The sequence below is a fragment of the Botryllus schlosseri genome, chromosome 1 (assembly GCF_051294905.1).
Source record: "Botryllus schlosseri isolate E-star chromosome 1, Bs_hap1, whole genome shotgun sequence".
NCBI classification, from domain to species: domain Eukaryota; kingdom Metazoa; phylum Chordata; class Ascidiacea; order Stolidobranchia; family Styelidae; genus Botryllus; species Botryllus schlosseri.
Genome location: NC_137236.1, coordinates 21,957,976 through 21,967,634, shown reverse-complemented (window position 1 = coordinate 21,967,634; position 9,659 = coordinate 21,957,976). Strand labels below are relative to the sequence as shown.

The 9,659-nt window shown below is 41.0% G+C and overlaps 1 protein-coding gene, 1 long non-coding RNA gene and 1 other non-coding gene across 3 annotated transcripts in view; 2 read left to right on the top strand and 1 right to left on the bottom strand.

Annotated features, from left to right (window-relative positions):
* Positions 1 to 9,659, top strand: part of LOC145434218 (uncharacterized) — a 77,054-nt gene that overhangs the window by 12,053 nt on the left and 55,342 nt on the right. The gene's annotated exons all lie outside the window — the stretch shown is intronic.
* Positions 12 to 3,575, bottom strand: LOC145434613 (uncharacterized). Its single transcript, XR_013913497.1, has 2 exons — positions 3,244 to 3,575; positions 12 to 652 (listed from the first exon to the last, which is right to left on the bottom strand). It is a non-coding gene; the product is annotated as an uncharacterized LOC145434613 (long non-coding RNA).
* Trnar-ccg (transfer RNA arginine (anticodon CCG)) lies at positions 4,917 to 4,989 on the top strand. Its single transcript has one exon. It is a non-coding gene; the product is annotated as a tRNA-Arg (tRNA).

Sequence of the window (9,659 nt, the reverse complement as noted above, 5' to 3'; positions counted from 1 at the left end):
ACCCGACAAAGGTTAATAGGGAGACATTTATTCTACAACACGGAATGTTTTCGCTCAGCTCACAGTATAACAATCAGATAAACTCATATTAGTACGGTCGTGCAGTAGCCTACTTGATAGGAAATACAACATGAAAATGGAGACCGGCATGCATTCTACTAGAGTTGCATAAATGTAGGCAACTTTCTCAATGCCACACATACAGCAACAATTTCGTATATCGTAACAGTGGAATCAAAGTATCTATTTTTTTAAACTTGAAGAAATACAGTTTTTGAAAATTTTCAATAATTTTCGGCAATATTTTAACCATGGGTATGTCTGTCTCATTAATTCAAAGTTGATCATGGTGAATATATGTCTGCAAGAAGTTTGCCAAAGGCCGAATTCGCAAATATCGAGCTGTCGCATTGAGCACCGTACGCACCAATGTCAACCACTCTGAACTTGTATGAAGCATCAGCAACTGCTAGTAGCACAATACTAAAATATTTCTTATAGTTGAAGAATAATGAGCCAGAGTTGGCTGGTGCTTGCAACATGATACGCTTCTCGTCTCTTGATCCGAGGCAATTTGGAAAATGCCATATTCTATTAAATTCTTCTTCTTCATGATTGTGCCGAAGCTCTTGAACAAGTCGATGATATTCGCCTAAAAATATAATAATACATCAAATGGTTTCTAATCAATGATCTGTTTTTCAATGTAAGCAATAGGGGCGTACAATTTTTTTTTCAAATTTCATCGGCTTAGTCGTCAAATCGTCACGTTACCAAATTTGACTCAATTCCAACCAGTAGAACCCGAGGTCAGTCAAATTGGAATTTCGTTCATTTTACAAATAATAGTATTTACGGTGACCAATTGCATCACACGGTCATGACTAAAAATCATGTTCCAGGCAATGTTACCTCTAATTTTTGACGAGTCTGCGCACACTCACCAACTTACTGCGTAGACACTTGGACGACAGTGCGTAAGGACTAAAAAAAAGGTCATCACTTCGGATTTTCCGTGCGCAACTTAGATTTTGTGTGCGCAGAGACCATGTCAGCACTGCGCATTTGCGCACGTGCGCAGCTGAGAGGCAACATTGGATTTCCAGGTATGCCTGTAGAGCAATGATTCCCAACCGCGGCCCCCAGAAAATATTAGGAAATCGAGATATGACAACAAATAAAATTTATATTTATAAAATACACTTGCTTGGCTTGGAGTCTGGAGTTTTTAATTAGGATTGCAGGAAAGTTAGTAGACTGCTATCGTCACTAGGTAAAGACAGGACCATAACTGCCGCATGTGAAACCCCCAACGGGGCAAAAAATTATTTCGTGAGTTAGCATGAATTATAGAGTGTTTTTTCAAAATTATGAATCTTTTTCAAAAATTTTTCACTCTAGGCGTGATTTCATGCTGCCAAATATCGAGATTTTTGGGTAGTCATCCCCAAGAAAAAATGCGTAAAATTTATAGAAATAGGCATTGGGCATATCGGCGTTGGCCATTACCGCGCCACGACGCACCAAGACATATTAAGTTTTAGGCCATGTAACATGCGACTCCAAGAAGTGGGTCAGAACGATCGGCAGCGAGAAAACCTTGGCCCAACAGGACTTCCCTTATGATGACTGAAGACTTCGTTATATATACAAAATACTGCCTAGGCAATCTGAACCTCATGAGACAGGGAAAAATTATATTCCAGTGAAGAAATAACAATTTGAAATCGTGTGCGTCTTTCAGTTCAGAAGCCTACGTTTGGGCAATTCTATATTTTTGATATAGCAGACAGGAGGTCACGAAATAACTTATTACGGAATCATACTAACGGGCCCTACAGTTTCCAAGACACATCACTCGGCTCTACCGGTTAATCTGATTACGTGAGAAGCGAGGACAAGAAATTGATAGCAATATATATGCAATTCCCGATCATATTGACCGATTTTATCATGAATTATCGAAAATTTTCGCGCTTCACTCTGGCCCACTTAACATTACCATTAGTTTTGTGGCAACAGCGAAAAGGTAACAGGGGTAGGTTTATCATCCTATGGGAGCCCAAGACCCAAGTTGAGTTTATTTTTATTTATTATTATTTTTGGGGAGGGGGCTGACGAAGTGCTGTTTCGTTCCTGCCAACAGGTATACGCTAGAAGATGTTTAATTATTTTTGAGTGGTCCCACCTTTTCAAACACACCTCCCTCGGCTCTACATGTAGAACTGATTACGCGAGCAGAGAGAGGATTAAAATTGATGGCAATATATATTCGATTCCCGATCATATTGACCGATTCAATCTGAATTATAGAAAATTTTCGCGCTTATAGGCGATAAAAGCTGACTCACAAAACTGCCCCGAAAGCAGCATAATTGGTAGTCCTATAGCTCACGACCGAAGCGTCCGAATAATTTAATAGGTCTGGTCATTATCGAAAGCTAGTGTTGCAATGAATCCAAAAATACGAATTGAAATCTCGCCAGCGCAATAAAACTACTCCTAAATAGCCACCAAGGGTCAATTGTTCTGAGCACTGGGAGCGCAGCAGCACAATGACCATAACAATAACGATTGATCAGAACACTGCCGATTTTCATATATTGATGACTATTTTGGGTATGTTTCATTGCCCTGGTATTGGTGCAACCCCGACCGACTCTGAAATTCTAAATTTGGCCCTGACACTCTGACACCGAAAAAGGTTGGGAACCACTGCTGTAGAGGTAGGGATGTCTTTCCTATTTGTTTTGATCTTGACAAGGGCCTATGGTGGTGTTTGGATGGAGACATCGCCAATAAACAAAAAAAAAGATACGGCACGGATTAGCAGGAAATTGGTCCACCTCATTGAAATAGCCAAGTGGAAAGGATAGTGAGATAATTGAGAATTGGCTATGCCATTGAATAGTATTTATGAGTTGAAAAAAAGCATTTATGGTACTTCACATAAGTGTTGACTGTTGAGCAGTGGTTCTCAAATTTTCACCTCGTGGACCGATAAAATTTTATAAGGTATTTGGCGGGACGGTGGAACTTCAAAAATTGAAATCACGCCAAAATGATATCGCTTTTGGCACGGATGGTTCTAGAGCAGGGTCGTCAAACATACGACCCGCGAGTCGCATCTGGCCTGTCAGACAATTTTTTCCGGCAGACGAACCGATTCTGAGTAGGTTAAAATTGGTACTGGGAAATACTTCATTTCATAAGAGTAATATAAAGCATTGGTGGTCTACTTACCTAATGTTTCTCTTTTCTTCAATATTGGGTCAACCCTCAATCTTTTCTTTTCTTTAGTTTCAGTCAAAAGTAGCAAAGTCAACGCCAAGGAGTCGCTTTTTCTTTCGGTCTCTACTCATCAATACCGGCATCGTGATATACTGATTCGACTACGGCCGCGAGTCCAAGTTGCCGCCGCTGTGCGCTTCTCTACGCCACGAAAAAAACGCTCGGAGATCGATTTTAGAGCTCAGCGTGGCGAAGCGTAATGAAGCGTAATGAGGCGTTACGAGGCGCTCCAAATTATAATAAACAAACAGAGCCTTCGCCTTCAATGTAAACTAGTGTCCATCACCCTTTAACCGAAATTGTCCGAAATAGATTTCGTTGTACTCAGAACTAGATACTTTATTTGTATATAAATTTAGAGAAAAATCTGAGAGGGTGTGGAGACGGATTTAAAAAATATTTGCATGTTGACAGGGACTGTAGATGTGATACACCTGCTTGCGGGACTATATGATAATATCCAATATTGTGTATTTCACGCCATATTAGGATACGAATAAGACTTCCGATTGCAATGATCACGAGTCTACATAAGCGCATGTTTAGTTGACTCGAGATGAGACTTCATGCTAACCTCCTGGAATACGTTGAATAAACTGTGTATGAACAATATATTTGTACGAAGAACTTCACGACTACAACGCAGGACATTCTCTCAGTTAAGTACCAGACAGCTACAGCCTATACATTGGGACATCTACTTCGTCTGAGTTCTAATTACAGAGACATAACCTTATAAGTTGTTACACTACTAAACGGTAAAAAATTCAAGCCGAATTCAGCACAAAACCGCTGGTGAAAATGTTTACCTTTTAAAGCAACATATGAGTTAACGTGAAAAACATACCAAATTCATTGATTCAATGCGATCGAGATAGTGTAATGGTGATGCGTCCGGCTTTTCGAGCGGTAGGTCGTGGGTTCGATCCCCGGCCGGGGTGGCTATCCTGCTAGGCGCCCAGCAATCACGGATAGCATGGAGGAGAAAAAAACGGGGGCCTCACGGCCGTATCGCAGTTCCCTCGTCTAAGCATCTCGACGGTACAGTCAAAAAAGAGTATCATCTCTCTCTCTCTCTCTCTCTCATCGATTCGACTCAAGGCCATCGCAAGCGGACTTCATGATTTATTTTTCGTCAGTGACTACCCGACTGGTAAAAAACAGGTCAAATTTAGCTCTAGGCCTTTTATCAAAGTGTAGTGCTGTCCGCATTCAACATAGTTCGGACGTCGGACGTATCTGAATATGTTTGGCAATATATTGCTCAGTGAACAAATGGTTGTGCGTTAAAGAGCACCTTTTTTAGTCTCTGGCGACTGTTTCATAGGGTGGGGGCCACGGGGTCCACGAGACGAAAAAGATTGGGACCCTCAGGTCTAATGTATATGGGGTTGTCGATTAGGCCACTCAATCTATGGTTATTGAGACCTGAAAAGTAATTCTGTGCAGACCTACTTATATCGAACTCAACGATAAATAATGATATCATTTGGGGAATGGAAAATGCTTTTCGTCGTTGTTGGCGTTCAACGCCACGGGCTATCATTGGGATAAGGTTAATCCAGCTCCTTATTTATCGTCGCACGTCAAATTTGATCGCGAGGTGCCGAAATGTTCGAGCAACGGGCTTCGTGGCCTAATGGAGAAGGCGTCTGATTCCGGATCAGAAGATTGAGGGTCCGAGTCCCTTCGGAGTCGGTTTTATATCGTAGGCCGACGCTTTGTAACGCGTTCGCACATTGAATGCATAAAATCCCGTAAGTGAGCAAATGAACAAAGCGTTGTAAAGTCACATCCATAACCTGTGAACAGTCTCTATGAGCAGTGATTCGCAACCGGGGGGCCGCGAAGCATTTTCAGGGGGCCGCGAAGCCTCAAAATAGTTGATAACCTAATTCGTATTTATTAAATTCGAAAAATCACTAGGCCATTTCGCTTCATTGCTAGTAAAACTCCAGAGCTCACATCAACACAATGGCTATATGAGAGGAAATATCCTATTGTGTAGGCTTACCATACGTCCTCTTTTAAGAGGATTTGTCCTCTTTTTTGACTTTTTTGAAAGTGTCCTCGGAGGACGCCCTTTTGTCCTCTTATTTGAGATTTTGTCTTCTTTTTTGAAAATTCAGGTCAGATTTAGAGCAAATTGCGAGTGATATGCCGCAAATTAGCACAGAAGTGAAGCTCCGGCGGGTATTTCGGAGTGAAAAACGGTGATTTTAGCTCTGAGCGAAAAGATGACCTTTTTTTTAGTCATCCACCTGGCCATGTGGAGAGAAAAACGATATTTTGAGCTCTGAGCGGAAAAGATGACCTTTTTTTATCTAGTCAACCGATCACAAAGTGGGAAAAATTCACCGGTTTTTGAGAATTCTACTCCGGTTTTGCAAGTTGCAAATTCCTGAAAAAGTGTCCTCTTTTTAGATTTCCAAAATATGGTAAGCCTACTATTGTCCAGACACATTTTAACTGCTAAATTGCTAATAGCCTATACCGACACAAACATTTTGCTGATCAGAAATGTTTTGTTGGGGATTGCGTAAAAAAGTTGGATGACTAAAGTCAATCACGGTGACTCCGAAATGTTTACAAAAATCCATTTTTTCCTGTTATGTACACAACCACTTTTCCAATTCCATAATAACTTTAAGATAAGCAGCTAGATAGAATGACCCGGCTTGACGTCAAGGGCGTAGCCAGAAAAAATATTTGGGGGGGGCGAAAAATTCGATGACGTAAATGAACCCCTCCCCTAAAGGTAAGGAGAAAATACGTAAAAGACGATGGTCTTAGGGCCCTTATTGGATGATTAACACAACATCTGGGGCGATCGTTACACATATATTCCACTCACAGACATAAAGTGCTAGTAATAATATAATGATTGTGGAAAACTCAGGCGTCAACACTTCGCGCGAAGCGCGAAAATTTTGCTTGGTTAATGAATGAAATTGGTTCATTATATTGTTACTTGCATATTGCAAATACGTTTTCCTTTTCATATTTACCGGTATGGCTAATAGAAGTGGTGTCATCGAACATTCAGGGGACACTTAATTATATACATCTTGAACTATGTTCATACCACACGGCAAGACTATTTATGAGTTTCTTTTTTCGACACGCCCCCCTTTATGACAGTGGAAAATTTCGCGTCCCCCTTATCGTCATATCACAAAATGCAACAAGAATGCGAGCAATCCCAACGGATTGTTTGATGGCATCGAAGGTTATCTGACTGTTGATGAGAGAATTCACAAATTTGAAATTCGGACTATACACATAGCAATAACCACGAAACGGAGATAAATCGCGCAGAGCGCGAAATTTTTTTTCAGTTGACCGAAGCTTCGTGTCCCCCTTCATTCATTTTATTTTCATTTATTGCTGTTACTTCATGACTTACGGAGAAAGCAGTCATCACTCAAAAGATGAAAAGATCGCTCACATGCAAGGTTGTGGCCAGAAAAAACTTTTTTTTTGGAGGGGGCAGTTTAGCGACGCTCTCCTGTGGGAACACCTCGCAGAACTGTATATCCTTCCATGGGCAATTTCATCACTACCCTTTATACATACGATTCTTAGACGCACACACACACACACACACACACACCCTATGGAAGCTCCCTGTTGCCAACTATAGCTTATTGGGCGATCGTTTCACGGACGAGCCCAAATCGCTGACACTAGGTGACGAACAATCAGTGTGAATTTCGGGCCTAGTCGCGCGGAGCGGAAATTTATTTCAATAAATGGAAGAATTTGATCAATGATATTGGAGCGTGTATATGAGCAGCAAGTGGCGTCCATTGTTATTACTTTACTTCGTTGAAGCACGGTTATTTAGTAACCCCTGGAATAGATTGGCGCTACTTTTCAAAATTGGAATCGCTGATACATACCAGACCAATTAAAAAAACTCCTTTGATCAGACTCGTGCGATTTCAAATTAGCACTTTTTAACGGGGTGGTGATATTTTCCTGTGCCAGTCGCATTAATGTCGGAGGGGTCTAATTGCAGGGACAGGATGATTAGGCGCCAGCCATTTAAGCACCCGAAAATATATACCTTGGGCTTCTGAATACATGCGTCGGTTTCATGACCGTCACTTTGCGGAAGCGCGTGTGGCCTACTTTATATGTCTTCGTGTGTCCCGGAACGGAAATTGCCGGAACTAACATTCCCCAACTCCCATACTGAACTGACAACCCTGGACTCAATCAACCCAACGACCTCTGGCTACTCTAGTGTATCTGCTTGTACTGTTACATTCTCATAATTGAAGATGCAGCTAAATATAATTATAGGTATTTGGTATTTGCAGAAGAAACTTCTTTCGGGATAACGATAACGAAATCAAGACATATACGGACACTAAATCGCGCGAGGCGCGAAGAAAAATTTTAGGTTGCATTCATCTGCCCAAAATACTCTAATATATCTATTGATTTCACGAAAATTTTCCAAAAACTGGGGGGGGGGCGATCGCCCCTTTCGCCCCTCTCTGGCTACGCCAGTGCTTGACGTTATATGCTCAATTGTTCATTAAAGAAATTTGTTTGTCAATTTTGGTGCCATATTTGTTGCGATCATATCCAAATGCAGTTGCAGAATTCGCCTGGAAATAGTAGTCAACCCAATTTCTATAGATGAATAGTATATGATGTTATTATCAAGAAAAGTCATTTTGTTGCTGTTTATTACTAAGCCCACAGTTATCATTTGCACAAGACAGATGACGGTTGCATGATAATTGAGCTAAATTTGAACTAAAACTTCGTGGGAGTCCGCCTGGTCCGTGACGGTCCGCGAAGACAAAAAGATTGAGACACGCCCCCCTTTATGATAGTGAAAAATATCGCGCCCCCTTATCGTCAAGTCACAAAATCCAACCAGGATGCTAGCAACTCCAACAGATTTTTTGATGGCATGGAAGGTTATAACTAAGGCAAGTTTTTGCAACTTTTGCAACTTTTTTGACAGCTTCCGACAGCTTCCAAAATACTCGTAAGATATGTAGATTGTTGTTGTTTTAAGCTGCTTGAAGTAATCTTATAGTGCAACTTTTTGCAACTTTTGTCCATTTTTTTCATGCAAATTTTTGCAACTTTCTCGATTTTTCATGAAAGTATTTTCGATTTTGGTGAAATACACGGCCAAATTCGACTGAAACACCGTAAATCAGCACCGAACTAACGCTTTTTCGGGTATTTCGAGAGCTGAGCCGGAAATTGACCTTTTTTTAGTCAACCGAGCAAAATGAGGTCAAAACGCAACTTCTGCAACTTTTTTAAAAAATAAATGCAACTTTCCACGGATTTAACTGCAACAAAAACTTGGCCTATAACTGTTCATGAGAGAATTAAAAAATATGAAATTCGTTGTATATATATAGAAACACGCGTGAATTGGAGGTAAGTCGCGCAAAGCGCGAATTTTTTCTCAGTTGACCGCTTCTTGGCGCCCCCGCTTCCGAGCTTTCACGCCCCCCAGGTTGGGAACCACTGCTCTAAAGTGTCACTCGCAGAATCCACAAACAACACACAGACTACTTCAGCATCGTTATAGTTATAGCCACCGCGGGACGTGCATCCGTTATTTTTTTATGGCGTGGCACTTGAGAGTTCATAGTCTACGTAGGGCGTGTGTCACAATGGTGTAGGCCAGGGGTTCTCAGCCATTTTTTGGCTGTGGTTCATTTTCCGGTTTGAAAATGTTCTGTGGACCACCTCTTTTCAAGTTATAGTGCATTTCAATGTGTGGTAGGCTTATCGCCGCCGATATGGCTATTTCTTTATAACATACGCATGTTTTTATTATTACTGTTCAGTGTTCATATTTAAATGTCGATTGGGGGTTTGATTCCACTCTGGTGGGGAATACTATACCCATTCTGGGCCCGCTTCAGACAATTCTTTGATGAATGGGATACTAAACGGAAAAGATTTTTTTTAAATATGCTAGTAATACAATGTAGTCCTACCTAATATATGTCTTGTACCTTTTGAAGTGACGATGTAATAAGTAATAACATTAAATCCAATGATACCACCAATTCATGTGACTCTTACATTGTGTACAATGATTTCAAGCCCGGACCTTTTTAGACCGACGCCGAAGATTAATGTCCTTTGCCAACTCCTCAATCCATTATGACCCAGTCGGAATACTTGGATATTTATCATAGCATTACCTTTCAGTTATTATATAATCGAAATTATTTTCGTTGCTGTTGGCCGGCGGTTGTCATAGCTGAAGGTACAAAAGCCGCCGTATCCCCACCCATCTCGACTTGTACATTCGTGACTCCATATGTACCACTAAGTCTCATCAGAGTCGGATGAAAATCTTTATGTAGCATACGTAT